General features: G+C 33.8%; 1 protein-coding gene across 4 annotated transcripts in view; it reads left to right on the top strand.

Annotated features, from left to right (window-relative positions):
- Positions 1–19,010, top strand: part of PCDH9 (protocadherin 9) — a 945,282-nt gene that overhangs the window by 206,936 nt on the left and 719,336 nt on the right. The gene's annotated exons all lie outside the window — the stretch shown is intronic.

The raw sequence follows: 19,010 nt of genomic DNA, 5'->3' as shown, positions 1-19,010 counted from the left end.
ATTCCTTTTTTCCTGTTACATTCATTTATTAAGTATTTACTGAGTACTCGGTGCTCAGGCGATGTTCTGTATGCAACTATGAGTGGTTCTTGCAGAATTCCACTTAATCTCTTCAACAGGGCTTACAGGTAGTGCAAGGTATTCTTTCTTTGCTGTACTTGTATAGTACAGCAATATAACATAAGCAGTTGTCACTTTGCTTTGTGAGTTGGAAGCTTGATGAGGTCTGTATTGGGTAACTTAGGGATGAGTTGTACACTGAATGGCAAGAAATGTAAAGGAAGACTGAAACTCTTAAAAAGAAATATGTTTCTTTTATTTCTCATAAAGAAAGGAAAAAAGATGATAGAAATGCCAAATTATAATATGTATGTATTTACATAATGAAAACATTTACATTTAAGCATATATTTTGTTTGAATGGTCTTGTTTAACCTCAGTTTTCTCATACATATTTTCACTGGTATTCTAATAACTACCAATAGAAATCTCATATATTCAGATTTGTAGGCTCAAAGTACTGGATAAAAATATACCATAATCCCATAGGATTCAGAATTAACAAATGACAGATATATAATCCAGTTAAAACTAGACACATCATTACTGGTGTTATGATGATGATTCTCTTCCCATGACTCCACATATGATATATTTTAACTGGCTAGATTGACTTATTTAACCTCTTTTCAGATATTTGTTTATTGACTGAAATCTACATGGAATTTTTTCCCTGCAGGGATTTGGCTAGTAACATGCCAGCTATATGTTTTACTGTTTTGACTTTTCCAGCTGCTTTCTTGATGGATAGTCATTTCTTGATGTTTTTTCCCTTTGCAATAAGTTTGGGAATAAAGGAATATCTTCATTTTGTCTTCTAACGTGGGGATTCTTCTTCAGGAGTTCAGTTCTACCTGGCCCATATTTTGCTTGTTTAGCAATTCAGACCCATAAATATTGCTTGAATTGCTGTGGATCTGATAAAGCTTTACCTGAACAGTGAATTCAATAATAATTTTGACTCTTCATGTACTGCAGCTTCTATTTAATGGCAGCTTGTCAATGGTAGGAAGGGACAGATGGTTGGATGTGTTGGCATAAGTCATACATAATATAGCATAATCTAACTCAGATAGGTATCACACAAACTAATAAAAGTTTTCGTTGCTGTGTTGTTTATTTTGTTTCTTTTTTCACAGATAGATTCTGTTTGTAAGCAGTTTTTGCAGGCAAAATAGAAACATACTACAGACACAGACTCAAAAGAAAAATATAATGTAACTTGATACATGCTCATTCTGAAATGTAAATTATAATGGAAATTCAAAGGTTTGCTTGCAGGAAATGTACAAAATTTATTAAGTCCATCAAACATAAAACAATTTTATAACTAGAGAATTCTTAGTTTTGTGAATGAATGAGTGTATTCAATACAGCAAATTATTAGATAGAAATTGCTTTATCCAGATTCATCCAGACAGTACTCTCTCCCAGTTAACTGCAATACAGCCAAAAGAGTTTGCTCATTGTCCCTGGAGTGTGCCTGGTATTCACCTCTGCTGCCGTTGAAATTTTATTCTAGCCTTTCCGGGAATCTCTTGCAGCTTCTTTTCTGCCACCCAGGTAATCCCCATCCCTGTCAGCTCTCAAGTTGCCCTAGTCTATCATAGATTGAGGTTACCCCTTATCTCCTTAAGCATTTGCTGAGCACTTACTAAGGACAAGGAAATGGTCAGGACCTAACCACACATCAAGGAAAGACTACAGTGCCTTCGCTCATTAGCCCTACAGTCTTGTGGGAGATGCATAAAAAGCAAATATTAGATTGAAATATGTAGGATATGTAGATTTTTGTTTGTTTGTTTGTTTGTTTAAGAGCAACTGCCTGAAGGTGTTAAGGAGGGTCTCCTGGGCGACTATTTAAACTGACATTTTAAGAAGGAAGGGTAGATTCTCATGAGAACTTTGTGAGGGAGGACATTTCAAGCAGTGGAAGAAGAAAACTTGTGAGAAAATAATAACATGAATCAAAAAAGTACTGTTCAAGGACCTGCAATTATCTTAGTTCTGCTTGAGAGGACAGTGAGAAACAAGTAGGGCAGGTGGTGATAGTGGTTACAAGATTGGGTATTTGTGAAATCACGAGATCAGAAATAGTCTTATTTGTCAAATAAGTTAAGCTAGAATTGTATCACGGTTTTGAGTTGCAAAGGTGACATGATCATATTTAAATTTCAGAAAGAAAATATAATCATCAGTATGCGAGAATGCATTATTGAGAATAGAGGCAGAGAGACTAGAACAGGGGCATTCCAGTGAAATTGATATTCAGATGACCCACAATTTTTTGTTTCTTTCTTTCTGGGAGCCTCATCAGAGAATTTGTTTAATTTATAACTTATTATTAGCTATCCCTTGTTTTGTATCTTTTTTTTTTCTTTTGGAGACAGGGTCTTGCTCTGTCGCCAGGCTGGCATGCAGTGGCGTGATCTCGGCTCACTGCAACCTTCACCTTCTGGGTTCAAGTGATTCTCCTGCCTCAGCTTCCCGAGTAGCTGGGACTACAGGTGGGCACCACCATGTCCGGCTAATTTTTGTATTTTTAGCAGACACGGGGTTTCACCATGTTGGCCAGGATGGTCTCAATCTCTTGACCTTGTGATTCACTCGCCTCGGCCTCCCAAAGTGCTGGGATTACAGGCATGAGCCACTATGCCTGGCCGTATCTTAGGTCATATATTTTATTTATTTACATTTCTTTTGAAATGCAATATTAATCAATTAATTTACCCATTTATGACTCTTTTGCTAACTAAATTGCAAGTTCATTTACAACTCTGATGTTATTTACGTCCGATAGCTTTTCATGTCTCCAATATAATTTACAGGTAATTAGCTATTAATATTCATTGAATGAATTTGTGACCCATTTCAGCTATTACAAGATAGTGTCCAAGAATGGTAACATGGGAAAAATATATTGCATGTTACTGATAGGTGAATTGCTTCTAATCAAACGAAAATTTGTAAAATCAAAAAAATTAACAGAACGACAAGAAAGACATGTGTCTGTGTCCAAATATTTGTTCTTAAGTCCAGCTGAGTCGTATAGCTCTGGGTCTTTAATAATGTTATTTTCTTCACTATACTGTTGGTTCTAAATTAATGTGTACTTTATGGAGTACTTCCCTGAGATTATTGGATGTGTAATTTTTCTCTGTGTACAGCAAAAATGTTTAAAATTTTTGTCCTGATTTACTGTATTGATAAATTTATGTGCACTATTTTAATTACCCATAGACTGTTAATTGCAATGATTTTTTAAAATTCCTGGAGATTTTGTTCCTCTTGTTTTGGAGGAAGTTGTTACTAACAGTAACATTTGCATATTACATTTGGGATATAATTAAGTTCTAAAAATACTAAAATAGTAAAAGTGTTTTAAATATCATTTATCTAATTTCTCTTTCATATATGAGACAAAAACTTAAAAATAGAACCATCTACCCAGTAAACCTGGGATCATGGGCACACACACAGTAACAGGTTGGTACCACTCCCTTTCCCCTCATGGTGCCCATCTGCTGGTACCCATCTGCCTTATTCTTGTAAACAGGGGTATTTTAAACTGTTAGGGAATATCGATGCCTGTAAATTGCTTAGAGAGTGAGATTTATTTAGATTCCCAAAAGTGATGGTATAATTCACTTAAAGTGAAACTTCATTTATAGTAAAACCGAATGAACGTTCAGAAATCTGAAATGTATTGTGTTGTTTAAATTGCATTTTTGGTTTATACATAGAGAGCCACATTTCTTGGAGCAGAGTTTACTTATAAAATCAAATTGAATTCTACTCTATTTCTGTTCAACTTCTGCCCTAAATGAAATCATTCTATTTTTCTAAACAGTGTAAGACAGGACATGACCAGCTTTGTCTGATACACATTTGCTCGATGTATCAGCAACTTCTTTTCCATACACTATGGCTATTTCAATAGCATCCACCTTGTTAAGTTCAGAACTATTGGAGGTTGCACACTGATTGTATTGCCCTTCTGAGAGTGCTAGAAATGCTCTCAGAGGAAAAAAAAAGTGAGTAGTAGAAAATATCATTGAGTACTTAATGGGTGCCCTTGGGTCCTATGTAGTAGGTGCTATTATTGAAAAAGACTGCAGTGTGATAAGCACACTCTTGAAGGCTTACATGGTGAATTCTTAAGTAGAACCTACACAGAAGTATAATAATACAAAAGAGCAAATGCTTTTTATATCAAATCATTATATGAGACTATTGCTAAAATATTAGCTGTGAAACAAGTCAAATGTGCTTGTATTCTGATTTTGATTAAGTAGTAGCTTTGGTGATGTAATGGGTCAGTGAACTATTGGAGAGAATATGGGGAAATTACAAATAAAATTTACTGGATTGAGACCAAAACTCATTTTCAAGAAGTTCATTTGCTGAGCTTTATAGGAGATTTGTAGGATTGCAAGGCTTGAGGTAAACTGGCAAGATGATTGAGAAAATGACACAATAACTTCCTCTCTATAATGGCGTTGAGCCAATCCACTTATTTGTGAATCCAATTTATCAAATTCTTCTCTTAAATGATATAGCATGCTTTTCTTGAGTAGCTCAAATTGTTTTACAGACATTATCTCATTTGTCCTCATAAAAAGATGGGAAGTTTCTATTGAATGAATGCTTCATGGAGTGAATACGTTAATGAATGGGAATTCAAAGTGTTTTTAATCTCTACTGTATCACTCACTGGCTTTGTGACAATGATAAGTAAGTTAATTTCTATTAGTCTTATTTTCTTTATGCTATGAAGAAATATTCATACTTTTCACTTAGTATCATGGGGATTAGTGTAAGGAGTCATGCCAATAGTTACAAAAATTCCTGAAGTTCTTCCAAAGCTAAGGCAGTCTCTAACTTTTAATAAACCTAAAGCTACGCTAAAGTATGTTTTGGTATTGAATTAACGTCATCAAAAATCAGGTTATACTTGTGGTATATCAGAATGATTTTAATTATTGAAATTCACTATTAAAATATACTTAATATTTTACTCCAAATATTTACTAGGAATTGTACTGGTGTGGGAATTGCGTTGAATATTATGGCCACTACCAATCAGGAACTTATAATTTCACTGGAGGGATAGCCATGAAAATAATTTCATAAAACAGAAGTAGTTGAGAGCTATAACTACTGACAGGAACAATGAGCCATAGGAACATAGATGAGAGAGAGATTACTTTTCCTTAAGTAGAGTGAAGAGAACAATTATGCAAGAACAGAGATTAGAAATCGAGGTTGGGACTAACATGTAAAACAATTGAATAGTAGGTGGATGTTGAATGCTGCTGAGAGAATCATCAAAGTTTTTAAGCCTTTTGAATCTATTCAATGTATGTCCCATTCTAGGTATTTGAAAGGTAATTGCGATGGTGGTAAGCAAAGTAGATTAGAAATCAGTCATTGAGAGAGACGGCAACAAAGAAGGGTAAGTCTGATGATTTACAAATGATAAAGATGATTTATCAAATCAACTTTGATGATTTTAAAGTTGAGCGACTGGCTAAGTGGTGGTACCATTGAAATACCAGGAGTAGAGAGGAGAAGCAAAGCTCAATGGAGAGAAGCGATAACTAACAAAGTTTGATTTTTATAAATTAAGCTTCATTATCTTCTGTATCACACATTCCAAATCTCACTTAAAATTCAGGCCATGTTTTTCACATTTGCCCACACATCTTCAGATTTGATACTTACCTGCTTATAGAGCCACAGAAGCCAGTGAGCCTGTCCAGGGTCTGTGTGCAGACCCATAACACAAGAGAGTGAGGCCCAGGTTCAATCAGCAATTAAAGGGGTGTCTTCAAAAGAGTTGCCCATGTAGATATCAGGAAAAGGTGGTAAATGAAGAGCCAGGAGTCAATAATCTCCATGTATGTTTCAGAAGAAAATCGTTACAAATATGGGGTATCCTCTTGTTATGTGTTTGTGAAGTCAAGGAAACTTGATTAGGACCAAAACTCATTTTGGAATTGATCTTTGGAACTGACAATAATGAATTCACTGTGAAATGGGAGGCAGTGGTTATTTTAGAGTTAAAAAAAAGGTAGACAATTAATTCAAGAAATTTGGTAGCTAAGAAAAGGAGTGATGGGGCAGCTTCTTGCAGAGGAGCAAGGCTCAAAAGAGGTTTTGAACATTGAGGATATTTTAACTCACTTACAAGCACAGAAATGGTAGATGGAGGCAATGGAAGTTCAGAGGGAAGAATAAGATCGTAGGAGGGGTAGGAGATCAAAAACATAATTCAAAACTAGTTGGGCCACTTCTTCCCAAGAAACTATAAAGAAGTCAGTTAATAGTGGTACAGAAATAGGTCACCTGCTGAAGGATTGGCTATGTGTGTGTGGGGTAGGGTGGAATTTTGAGTAGAGTGAGTTTGGCTCAGAACCTTGTTAAAGAAAATAAGAAAGAAAGTCAAGTAGATATCATTAAGTGTGCTTGGTAGAACTAAGATAAAAGCAATGATATTATCAACAGAAAATCATACCTCAGGTAAGTAGCGTAATAGAGGGAACATTCTGGGGAAAGATTGATGACTTCAATTTTTTTCTTACAAGTGAATAAAAGTTCTAGAAGATACCATCAACTTAAAAGGATATTACGCAAGGAAAGCAATATGAGAGCATCTAGTATAGGACTGTGCCTGTGCTACCTGTGGCAGTGTCTACCTCTACATATTGCTAGTTCTTTGTTTCTACAGAGGGCGTCAATATAAGAAAATCTTACTTATTAGCCAGACTCAGAACAGCTGTCTGGGGACAGTATTTTAGTAAAAAGTGGATATTGTAAGCTAATATTACTATCACTTTACAGAAAGTAATTCTTCTTTTAGTGGGGACAAATACATTTCCTAGATTTTATGAAAGTAGAAGAGTTCTGACTAGTTTCATATTTGAACAGGAAAATATATGTTTTGATCTCTGTTTTTAAACACCTTGAATATGAAGGAAACAAAACTGTTTCTGAAGAACAAGTAAACAGAGTTTGAAATAGGCTGATGGCCAGAGTGTTGGGTTACACTGAGAATTAGAACAAGAGCATGGGACACAGGTGATGCTTATCGCGTGATGATAACGATTGTTCTGATACTGTCTGTCATCTCCTCTCATGGCCTTTTCTCTCTTGTCTGTTTTTTTTTTCATAGTTAATATCAATAGTCTTATGTTAAACCTGTTTTTCTCAAATCTAGAATTGTTTTTAACCTTTGATTTTTTTTTTTCTTATCCATCAACAATATCCAAGGACAACCAATTAAAGATGAATGAGGCTATCATCTGAGGAAGATAAGTGAGCTGTTTCAGTCTATGTACAAATAATAGGTTATGTGGTCATGAAGCATGAGTTTCAATGATATATTTAAATAAAGCATTGTGTTATAATTACAGTGTATAAAAATCAAAAACTTAATAGACATCCAGGTGCTTATATCATTGAAAATAATCAGAGATATGGAGAAAAAATATGCATGCAACTGTTTACCACAGATAGGTGGTTAAATAATCTACATCCAGAAGATGAAATCATGATTTTTAAAAATTTAACATTCAATGATATGGGATAAAATGTTTATGTCATAAAGTTAACTAACAAAAATAGAATATGAAAGTATGATCCATATTTCAGGAAGGGAAAATATGTATGGGACTGTGTGTGTGTGTATGTGTGTGTGTTACATTAAAAACAAGCAAATGTTTAGGATATGGCCTTGAAAAACTGTAATAGGATTTTAGCACTGGTTATTTCTGAGTGGTGATTTCATGGGTGATTTGTGTTTTTCCAATACATTCACATAGATACTCTAAAATTTTTACAGTGACCATGTTATCACTTTTCTAATCACAGAAATGTTATTAATAAAAAAGACTACTATGTGATCACAGCTATAATTTTGTTATGCCCCAGTTTTTATGGAACACGCACACAAATGCACACATTGACACATTGTCTGAGTCCTCAATGAGTACAGTGACTTCACCTAGTAATTGGGCCTAATTATCTCCACGAGGTCTGAGAGAAGAGTGCTCTTTTCTCCAGGATGTCTAATGCCAGCCAATTTACACTTAGGCCCGCTACAATTGATCTTCTGGGCCTTTTATGATATGGTAACACTTCAGAATTTTCTCTACAGTGTGACTCTTTAATTGTTTTACATAAAAAACGGAAATATTTGTCTATTTTGAGTGTTTTAGCATTAACTGTTTGATTTCGTTGGAGGAGAGGAGTGCAGGAACCATCCCAATTATGGGGGCAGAAGCTGGATGAGTCAGAGGCTGTCTCTTATGTTCATGAAATGCAAAAAAAAGTGACTCACTAACCATTCAACATATTTGTAGTCTTGCTGTTCATTAGTCCATTAATAGTATTAACTGGCTGGAAAAATGATTCAGAATTTTCTTATCAGCGTTCATTCATCAGGAGAAATCTTGAAGTCCCACCATTTATTTTGTTTTTGTTGTTTTATCTTTCTTTCTTGCATCAGTGAAAAATCAGACAAAGTAATTAAATGTTGTTGGCAATAACTTACTTGTTGTGCCTTGAAAAAGAATGTAAATCACTAGAGAAAACATGATGGCCAGGCTTACTCTCACTTTTTCTCTCTCTTTCACACATACACACACACACGTACATTATTAAAATAATAAATGTATTTCATAATTTTTATAATTTATACGGTTAAATTTGTTTAATTTCTAATAATTTAATATTCTATTCAACAAGCAACAATAGACTCACCATTTAAAAACCTTTTAAAATCAATTCTTTCAAATTTGGTTCTTTGAATGAAACACTACAGAAACCATAGAATGATTTCAGATTTGCCAAAGAAAGAAAGAAAAAGGAAGAAAGGAGGGAAGGCAGGAAGCAAGTGAAGAAAAAGAAACAAGTTACTGCTCTACATAGGACACTGTGTTCAAGGCAAGGTCATGTATTTATCCTTAGTTTCATGATTTAACTGATAATTGAAATTTCTCTTTATAAAGCTATAAAGAAGAGTACTGTTTTTGCTGAGTAAAAGAAATACGGATTTCAAAATAGGTACTTCATTATTTGGGAGTACAGGTTTGCTGATATTAGTAGCCACCTCGTCATATTTTCAAGGAACAAGTGATCTAAATGTGAACATCCCTATCAAGAGCAAAACATTTTTGCAGGATAATTATAAGAAGAGTAGCCTACAATATTCAGCTCTCCAACCATCAAGCATGACTCACTCCAAATAGGTTATTTAGTCTGTTAGTACTGTTATGTTTAATTTGATTAGTCTTTCTGACATTTCTCTAATTAAAAATGAAATGCCTCAGGTCCTATTACAATGTTCTAGTGATGTTTCATATGGGACACAGTTTCTTGCATGACTGTGATGAGTAGGTGCTGTACAGAAGATATTTCATTTTAGGCATATGAATAATACTTCTCAGTAGTAGAGTGACTGCTAAAATATTAATTTAACAGATATCTATTGAAAAGCATTCTGGCAAATTTTCCATCTCCCAAGATTAAAATAAAATAGTTTTGTTTTAGAAAAGTGGTAATTATTTTAGTTCATCTTTTTTATATACAGTTGGTAAAATGCATTTAATAAATGATAAATTTGTAATCTACTATTTGAATAATGTTTTTGTTCTATTAGAATTTAGACTACAAATGCAGGATATAGATACATATTTTTCTGTTTCCTCATGTTTACATTGAATGTAATGTGTGCCTAATAAGTACTGGGGGGTGACAGTTCTGTAAGTAAATATTTGACATTACTTTATCATAGAGTAATAACATCATGATTAAAAGGGGCAATACAAATGATATATGAAGAAAAAATGTGGCACTATATTAAATAGTCAGAAATTGTAAATTATTGCCAGCATGTCATACATATGTCTTCATTTCCTTTTTCTGTAGTTTTACATTGATGTAGGAAATTATATTACTCACTTTTAAGTCATACGAATATAGTGATAAATATCACAATGTGAAATTCTTTTGAATCCATAGAAGGTTAACTGCAGAGAAATAGAACTAAATATCTAATCTTTCTACTTTGGAAAAATGGAATTCAAATAATCTCACATTTTACTTTACCCACTAGTTTCTACCTCCCATCAATGGTGATTGATCTGAGTTTGAATTACTTTTCTTTCAATTATTAATAGTAAAGGTTCAGTTGTAATGTAAATATGTCCTGAGGTATATTTTTGTCATTAAGGACAAAAAAATCACTGCAGGAGTCCAGAGCTGTCATGAATTGGGCAATGCATACACAACTAAGGAAAAGAATATTGCAAATAGAACAGGATAAACTGGTAATAGAAGATTCTAGGACTAATAGGACATTCATCAAATAATAGCCATCATCAAAATCTGTTAGCTGGTATTTATCAGTCTGAAAGCTATAAAAATGACATTGGAAATCTCTTGATTTCCAAATATACCTGTTTGTCCTGTTGTGCTATAGCTAAGTGAAGTTATAGCTAAGTGAAGTTATAGCTAAGTGAAGTTAGCTTCCTGCCTAACAGGCTTTTATAGGCAATAGAGAGAAGAAAAATGATTGAAAGGATTTCCCCACTGTGAGGCACCCACTGTGTCTCAATGTAATGGATTACAGCTGCTAATTTACCTGATTAGGTAAATTAAAGTTAAGGCTTTGGAGTCCTGTAGTTGGGGGTTTGAATCCATATTCTATACTAGCTGGGGGACTTTGAGGAACTTATTAACCTGTCTAGGTTCGGTTTTATCTTAAAATAACAACCACTGCAACAATAATAGTAGTTAATTTTAAGGAAAAATTGAGGTTAGATCATATTAATATGTGTAAACCTCTTAGCACAGTGCCTGCCCATTAGACAGTCTTCAATAAATATCAGCTTTTATTTTTATAGTTATTTTAATTAACTTGATTAACTTGCTCTTCACATTTCCTGAACATCAATTAGTTAATTAACAGATATGTAGTTTGGTAAAGTGGCATCCAAAAGGATTTTATATTTTGACTCTTTTTTTTTTTTTTTTTTTTTTTTTTGAGATGGTGTCTTGCTCTGTTGCCCAGTCTGGAGTGCAGTAGCGCAACCTCAGCTCACTGCATGCTCTGCCTCCCGGGTTCATGCCATTCTCCCGCCTCAGCCTCCCAAGTAACTGGGACTACAGGCATCTGCCGTTGCGCCTGGCTAATTGTTTTTTGTATTTTTAGTAGAGACGGGGTTTCACCATGGTGTCGATCTCCTGACCTTGTGATCCACCCGCCTTGGCCTCTCAAAGTGCTGGGATTACAGGCGTGAGTCACCGCACCTGGTCTATATTTGGACTCTTTAAAGACAGTCACATGCTCCTTACGTTTTAAGGCTGGTAGGACATCTCTTTATTAAATAGAAACTTTCCAATGTATAGTGTTTACTATGTGATCTGTTGCATGTCTTTGTTTTATTGATAATAACTATATTGTATTTAATACATTCAACACTGAAAAAAAAAAAAAGTGACCTGAATACCAAGTATTTTTTTAAAAGAGAACTAGTAGCAATCCAAGGCGGTTAACCATCAATAAAAAAAAAAAGAGTTTGATCCGTTTAGTAAATAAATAAATGGTCTTGAGAGTCACCGATGGGTGGAATCTGCTGTGGGAGAGAAACAAATGCAGAGTGAGGGCTAAATCTCCTGACTAAATAAGGAGTACAGATAAGACAAGGCACAGAAATGAAAAGGAATTTAATGTATTCGGAGTCAATAGAAAATCCTAGATGCTTGATTCAGGGGAGGATCTAGGCTTTTTGTGACTTGAGGCTTATATATTTGTAGAGCTCTCTTTAAAGAAAAGAAAACAAATTATAAGGACTTTGAAGAGGCCTGTACAAGTGAGGAGACTTGCAACTTTTGTGTCAATTTCCCAATAAATCCACATCTATCTAGCAGAGAAGTTTGCACTAAGTACAATGAGATAAGTAGGGTGAAATTATGAACAGCTCTGAAATCTGGAAGAGGTGTTTACACTATGTGTTAGAATTGTGCTTCTCAACGTACAGTCCTAGCATCAGACTCATATACAAGCTTGTTGGAAAGGCAAATTCTAGAGCCCAACACTACATTTTCTGATTCAGAAACTCTGAGACCAGTAGCCTGTGTTTAAATGAGGCCCTCAGTTGATTGAGATGAACACTAAGGTTTGATAATCACTGTGTAGAAGATTAGGCTCTGAGCTGCTATAATGAAGATGAGATTGGTAATAAATAAAAAATAAAAATAAAATAGTTTTATTTTAGAAAAGTAGTAATTATTCTATTCATCTTTATTACATACAATTGATATAATGCATTTAATAAGTGATAAACTTGTGATTCAATATTTTAATGTTCTTATTCTATTAGAATTTAGACTATAAGTGAAGGATATACTCCATGAATGAAAGGAGTTTAGGTGCACCATGGGTATTCAGAATTGGCTAGATTAGAAGCAAATAGGCAAGTGATGATTCTCTTACACTGATAGGTATACAATGGATATAAGAAAATATGTAAGTAGAAAGGAATTGACCAGATATAATTGCTACATGTTGGGTAGAAGGAGAGGGTTTATTTAAGATGAGTCTAGGGTTTATTAAGAAGAGGTGATTTGATGCAGAGTAAAGATAATATTGGTGGGTGGAGAAAATATAGAAAATTCTGTTTTGAATATGCTGACTCTTACTTATCACTGAGGGATATCTATATAAAAAGTATATAGTAGCCAATGGGGTAAAGAGCACTGGAATTTGTTGCCAGGACTGAAAATATAGAGTTAGCCTATTTCCTGAATAACAATAAAACAAAACAATATATAATTACACATAGTCCTCACTTCACAAAAAATAAACCAACAGTTTTATAGATTGTGTACTAGCTGATGTCTCTTTGCCTAAATTGTTTACACAGAAAAGAAATGTGATACAGTTCTTTTCCCAGTGGGTAGCTAGTACTTAAAAGAAATTCCACTCTTAGTTATAGTGCTTTATACTCTCCAGTAACTTTGAATAGGCTCTAGCAATTTTAACTGCTAAAAATAATGTAAACAGTAACAAAGGATTTGTTGAGAACCTTTCATTATTTTGTTCCATATTATTATGTTTTGTTTTATTCCCTTATTCCAAATCTATGCAACTGTAGGCGACACTGATGAGAAATTATTCTAAGTTTAATAAAATGTATGTGTGCTTTTGCAGCATATATGTAATAAATATGTGTGTTTCATGAAGGATGCTAATATGAATGATGAAATGAGTTTCAATTTGAAGCCTTCCCATTGGGTACAATCACAGAGGACCAGAAGCATTTTCCATGTACCAGTTGTTCTAAAAGCAGTGAGATATTTTCATTTTATGTTTTTCATGAGGTCAAGTTGATATATTCACAAATACCCCAACCATTCTCAAATTCAGGAAAGACACTTGGAGAAAATTGTTAACCATATGCACAAGGACTCAGAGATGCATCAGTCCTGGGATTTGTTCACGCAAATTGTTGATCAGCACTTGTCAAAATGAGGAACATAGAAACAAAAGTGGACATTACCTGCATGCACATGAGGATTCCTATTCAAATTCCAATATATACATAGCCTGAATATACTGTATGGTTCACAACTTTTTGCTGAATGAGTGAATTTAAGTTATTTCTTACTCCTCTATAGCCCATGCTCCCATAATGTTTTCAATTATACCACAAATAACTGATGCAGAAGAATTTTTAAGCCAAATTAATACTATTTTACTAATATTTTTACATTTTATTATTAAATTTATCTTTTAAAATTAAATATTAAAAACCCCTCTGAAACCCACTGTCTTAATATGTTTTAATTCTTCCTTTCAGTCTTTATACTCATACATAAATGTATTAACAGATTTACTAGCTTCCTATATGGAACCTATTTGTATTTTTTTACTCAAAATTTTATCTTTTCATATTTATAATTGTGTCTTACATTTTTACACTTATTTTGGTACAATATTCAATGCCATAACAATGAACCAATGTTCTAAAATATTTTTAGCTATTTCAACCCTTAAGTACTGCTGTTTGGGAAGTTTTGGAGAATAGATCTTTCTACTGTTGTATACTTAGGACAATTTTCCAGAAAAAAAATCCAGAATAAGTTTTGATACTCTCTGGAGTTTTTCAAGGCAATATGTTCACACACTGGTACTAATGGTGAAGCATTAGTATATGCAAATACTTCGGATGTTGACATTGGATGACAAATTAGGCTTAGATCAATTTTTGTTCTTTAAAAAAGTATTTTCCCTTTGAAATTATATCATTTCCCTTTAAAATGGAATTCTATGTTTGCAAAAATATTTGAAGTTATATTTTCCTTTCAATGTATAAATAAGTTACGAAATTGTAATTAAGGGATTTTTATAAATAAGTCACATATCTCATTGAAATATATACTATATAGCAATATATTAGATATAATAATCAAATATGATATTACATGTAATGCTCACTACATAATAGGAACTAAACAAATGAAAATCACATCCAAATAAGTACTCATAAGAGACACTTTTTAGTATAAATGACCTTAATTCAACTTAAAAAGCCAAAACATCTCTGTGTTTTTAAATATATTCCGTCACCGATCTGCCTCCTTCTTCTAGGTCACTGAGTTCTAAGTTATGGTCCAACGACCTGTGTGAAAGGGACTGCAGAAAATCGCCAGAGATATGACTACAAATACTTATTTCCAGATCTAACCAACCAAATCTTTATGGATTGAGACTTGGGAATCAGTGTTTTTGATACCTTACTCGGGTAATTCTGACAATTGCAGCCAAGATTCAGAACCAATGACCTAGATTACCAGAGAAGCCTCTTCCATTTCTATTCCGGTTTTGTATTTTATAAGATCCTTTTTTTTTTTTTTTTTGAGACAGAGTCTTGCTCTGGACTGTACTGTAGTGGCGCAATCTCGGCTCACTGCAAAATCTGCCTCCTGGGTTCACGCCATTCTCCTGCCTCAACCTCCCGAGTAGCTGGGACTACAGGCGCCCGCCACCACGCCCGGCTAATTTTTTTGTATTTTTAGTGGAGATGGGGTTTCATCGTGTTAGCCAGGATGGTGTCAGTCTCCTGACCTCGTAATCCACCCACCTCGGCCTCCCAAAGTGCTGGGATTACAGGCGTGAGCCACCGCACCCGGCCTAAAAGATCCAATTTTTATACTGTTATGTAATGATGCCTACTACTGCTTTTTACATTAATCATCTAAAAAGGCCATTCTGTCTAAGGTCATTCTGGCTATAGGGCAGGACTAAATACCTATGAAATAAGCAGAATTATGTTATTAAAAGAATATCAAAACACCTTACTCATACTTTGCTCTCACTGAGAGAATGCAGTCACCATCTATTACCTAGCTAAATGCATTTCTTTACTTTGGAAATTAGAAATAAGCATATTATTTGTGAAAGATATGTAAAATGTGTGCATTGCCATTATTATGGTTTAATTTAGTATAATTGCTACTGTAGGAGGCACAAGGACCTTAAGATCAGTTTACTGGCAAGGACATGGGATGTCAAACATAGTGAGCATACATGGAATGTTTGGGGAAAGTGAAAGGTATTCCTAAAGTTTTAAAGTGTAAGTGTGTGTGCATTTTTGTGTTTCTGTGTGTCTGCGTGAGGGGAATGAGTTCTAATGACAAAGTAATATGTATTACCTGAAATTGTTGCATAGAAAATCCTACTTAGCTCTGTTTTTATATAGTAAGTTGCTAGCCCAGCAAACTTACCTAAATCTTCAAAATGAATGGCCAATGATTTAAAGCGAACTCAAATAATAAAAGAAAATCCCCTGACTTCACCAAACAACTTATCTTCCCTACTCCTCTTCCTACAACTTTTTTTTTTTTTAAGAGATCAGAGTTTTGGGAATGGAAATCTTCTGTTTTTGAGATGCCTTAATTTTTGAGCATTCCTCTCCTCTCTTGATAGTTTTTAATAGAAAACACTTGGAACACAGTATCTGTTCTCTTTCTCCTATGTTCTCCTCTTTACAAAGGGGACTTCACTTTTATATAAGCTAAATTACAGAGAGGAGGAGAAAGATCACAAAAATAATTTGGAAAGGAATATTTATTGCTAGGTAGACCACTTCAAAATAGTCACCTTTGTCCTTTAAAGTTAGAGAAAAATCCAAAGATTGGTTGGACAATGCTGATAATAGTAGCTAAAGCATTTATTTATTATTATTTGTCAGGAATAACAAGAGGCTTAAATAAAATATCTCATTTAATCATTCCCCAAATCCCATAAATTTGAAACTGTTTCTTTATCTACTTTCTGCTAAGAAAATTGAAGCACAATTCAAGAAACATTTCCAAACTCACACATTTTCCCAAGTGAAAAAAGCTGGATTCCAACCTGGACTCCATGGAAGCCCATACTGTATTGCTTACTGCCAACATTTTAAAACATATTTATTTTGAAATATGTTACAACAAAAATGCATGCTATAAATTTCTTTTCTTTCTCTCTCTCTCTCTCTGTCTCTCTCTCTTTCTTTTTTGAGATGGAGTCTCTGTCACCGAGGCTGAAGTCCAATGGCACAATCTCAGCTCACTGCAACTTCTGTCTCCCAGGTTCAAGTGATTCTCCTGCCTCAGCCTCCTGAGTAGCTGGGATTACAGGCACCTGCCACTATGCCCGGCTAATTTTTGGATTTTAATGGAGACAGAGTTTCGCCTTGTTGGCTAGGCTGATCTCGAACTCCTGACCTCATGTGATCCGCCCTCCTGGGCCTCCCAAAGTGTTGGGATTACAGATGCGAGCCACCACAACCGTCCTATAAATTTCATTTTTTAAAAAATTTAAGAAGCCAATATTTTGTGGGAATATTTTAAAGGAATCTGATAATGTATTATATTGTGAAAAGTCTTTCCATCTATAGCTAGGCTTTTAACCATATGTTTGCACTAAGCAAATGTATATAACAAAGAAAAAAAAAGTTACTTTTTACCTCTGTGACCGAATCCCTTCCAGTAAATAAATCAGGGTCCTGATAACACCACATTACAGAATAGGGACGTTTTTCACAGGCATTTTACTCTTCTCAGTTTCTCAAAGAACTTCATCAAAACTAACGGGACTATAGAGAAGATTTAATCAGAGGCTCGGTCAGGTCTGTTACATTTCCCCTGCACACGGGAATGGGCACATCCATCTGCCTTCCCTAGAGACTAGCAGGATAGAGAACTCGTGACAGATATACCTTCTAAAGAGACTATTTTTTAAAATAAAGACTCTTACTTCCTGTGCTATCTATAATAATGAGGAGCAATCACTAAAAGAGTTCCTGTAAAGTGTTATTTAATTTTGTAGTTATAATGAATAGACTAGAGAGTAAAACATCTTGAGTGTATCACGAATAATTTTGCAACAGGACAGGCTCCTTGGCAGTGCATGAAGTAATAAAAGTTCCTGCTTCATACTATGTTGGTTCTCTTTTCATCTTCATTTAAGTTGTTGGATGTGATGTTGCCAGGTACATTCAAAGTCCGGAAATGCTATATCTATCTAATAATATGTGTATCCATCAAGGGCTGATTAATATTAAGAAACATATCTTGTGTAGATATCCTCACATAGAATAAAAAAGTGAAATGTGAAAGTAAACTTGTGTCATTATAATTCCTTAAAACAATGTGAAAACAATACATGTTAATAATAAGCATACTATGGAATAAGGAGATGAATCTTTTTTTTTCTTTTTACCATTACTTACAGTTGCTCAAAGCCCAATGTAAAGGGCCAGAATGTATTTTTTTTATATATAAAATGGCTTTTTAGTAATCAGATAAGAGCTTGTTGCAAGGTAGTTATTTGTAAAGTCGCTTTTGATATATAACTTAATACTTTAATTAGTATGTTTGCTCTGTACAATGAATTTCTAAATCATATACACTTACCATGTATGTGTATGTGTATGTGTATGCGTATGTGTATGTGTATACACTTAAAATTGTGAGAAAGCTCCTTAAATAAACCAGGTCAATCAGTTTGGGAGACTGAGGAAATTGGGTCTGGTAAAGGTCAAGGTGGTTTCATAAACTGATTAGTGGCTCCATTAAAATCATCTCTGTCTAAATCTGATTTCTACATTTAACATTAAAAACAAATATAAAAAAAAATAAAAAGCCTCTATGTACACACAGGGAATACAGAAAGGCCCAAAACATAGATAGCTGGAAAAACAAAAAAACTAGTAATTGATATTAAAGAACTAGAAAATGAAAGAACTAGATCAGATAGCTTGATAATTAATGGACAGATCAATACCATTTTGAACATAATTTATTATATTTTAAATTAGAGACAAAAATACCAAAATAAAACTGTTAATTAAAAGTAGAGTTGGATGGCAAATACACACAAAAAAGAAGAAGTTCATAGAAGATTAAATTCTCAGGAAGAATAACTTTATTTTGGTGAAAGCGAAGTTCTGAAAAATTAGATTTAGCACATCACTAGTCCTGTCTGGAAACAAAACAGTGATCATTGTTGATCTCTAAAAATTGGTGAGGGTTTTTCTATCTTCTTAAAAAAGAGAAACGAGAAATGCAAAGATTTAATTCTTAGACTCTTGATTAATTGTAAAATTAATTTTAAAACAGAATAATGACTTTTAGGACAGACTTAATAAATTTAAAAATTCAGACTTGAACACATTTGATTACCATTCTAACAGTATAAAATACAATATCATGTATATGTCTAGATTATAAGCATAAGTATTTTAATATAAATTTTGAGAACATCATTGTATCTATTTTTAAATTTGAGTTTAATTAGGAAGTTATTGACTAGCTTATGATTTTATATAAGAAGCTTTAATATCCTTAGTAAATATCTGTTTAATAGCGAGGTTATTGACATAAAAAATTAAAATTTT

The sequence above is a fragment of the Theropithecus gelada genome, chromosome 17 (genome assembly GCF_003255815.1).
Source record: "Theropithecus gelada isolate Dixy chromosome 17, Tgel_1.0, whole genome shotgun sequence".
Taxonomy (NCBI): domain Eukaryota; kingdom Metazoa; phylum Chordata; class Mammalia; order Primates; family Cercopithecidae; genus Theropithecus; species Theropithecus gelada.
Note: the sequence above shows the minus strand (reverse complement) of the source record. Positions and strands in the feature narration are given on the sequence as shown.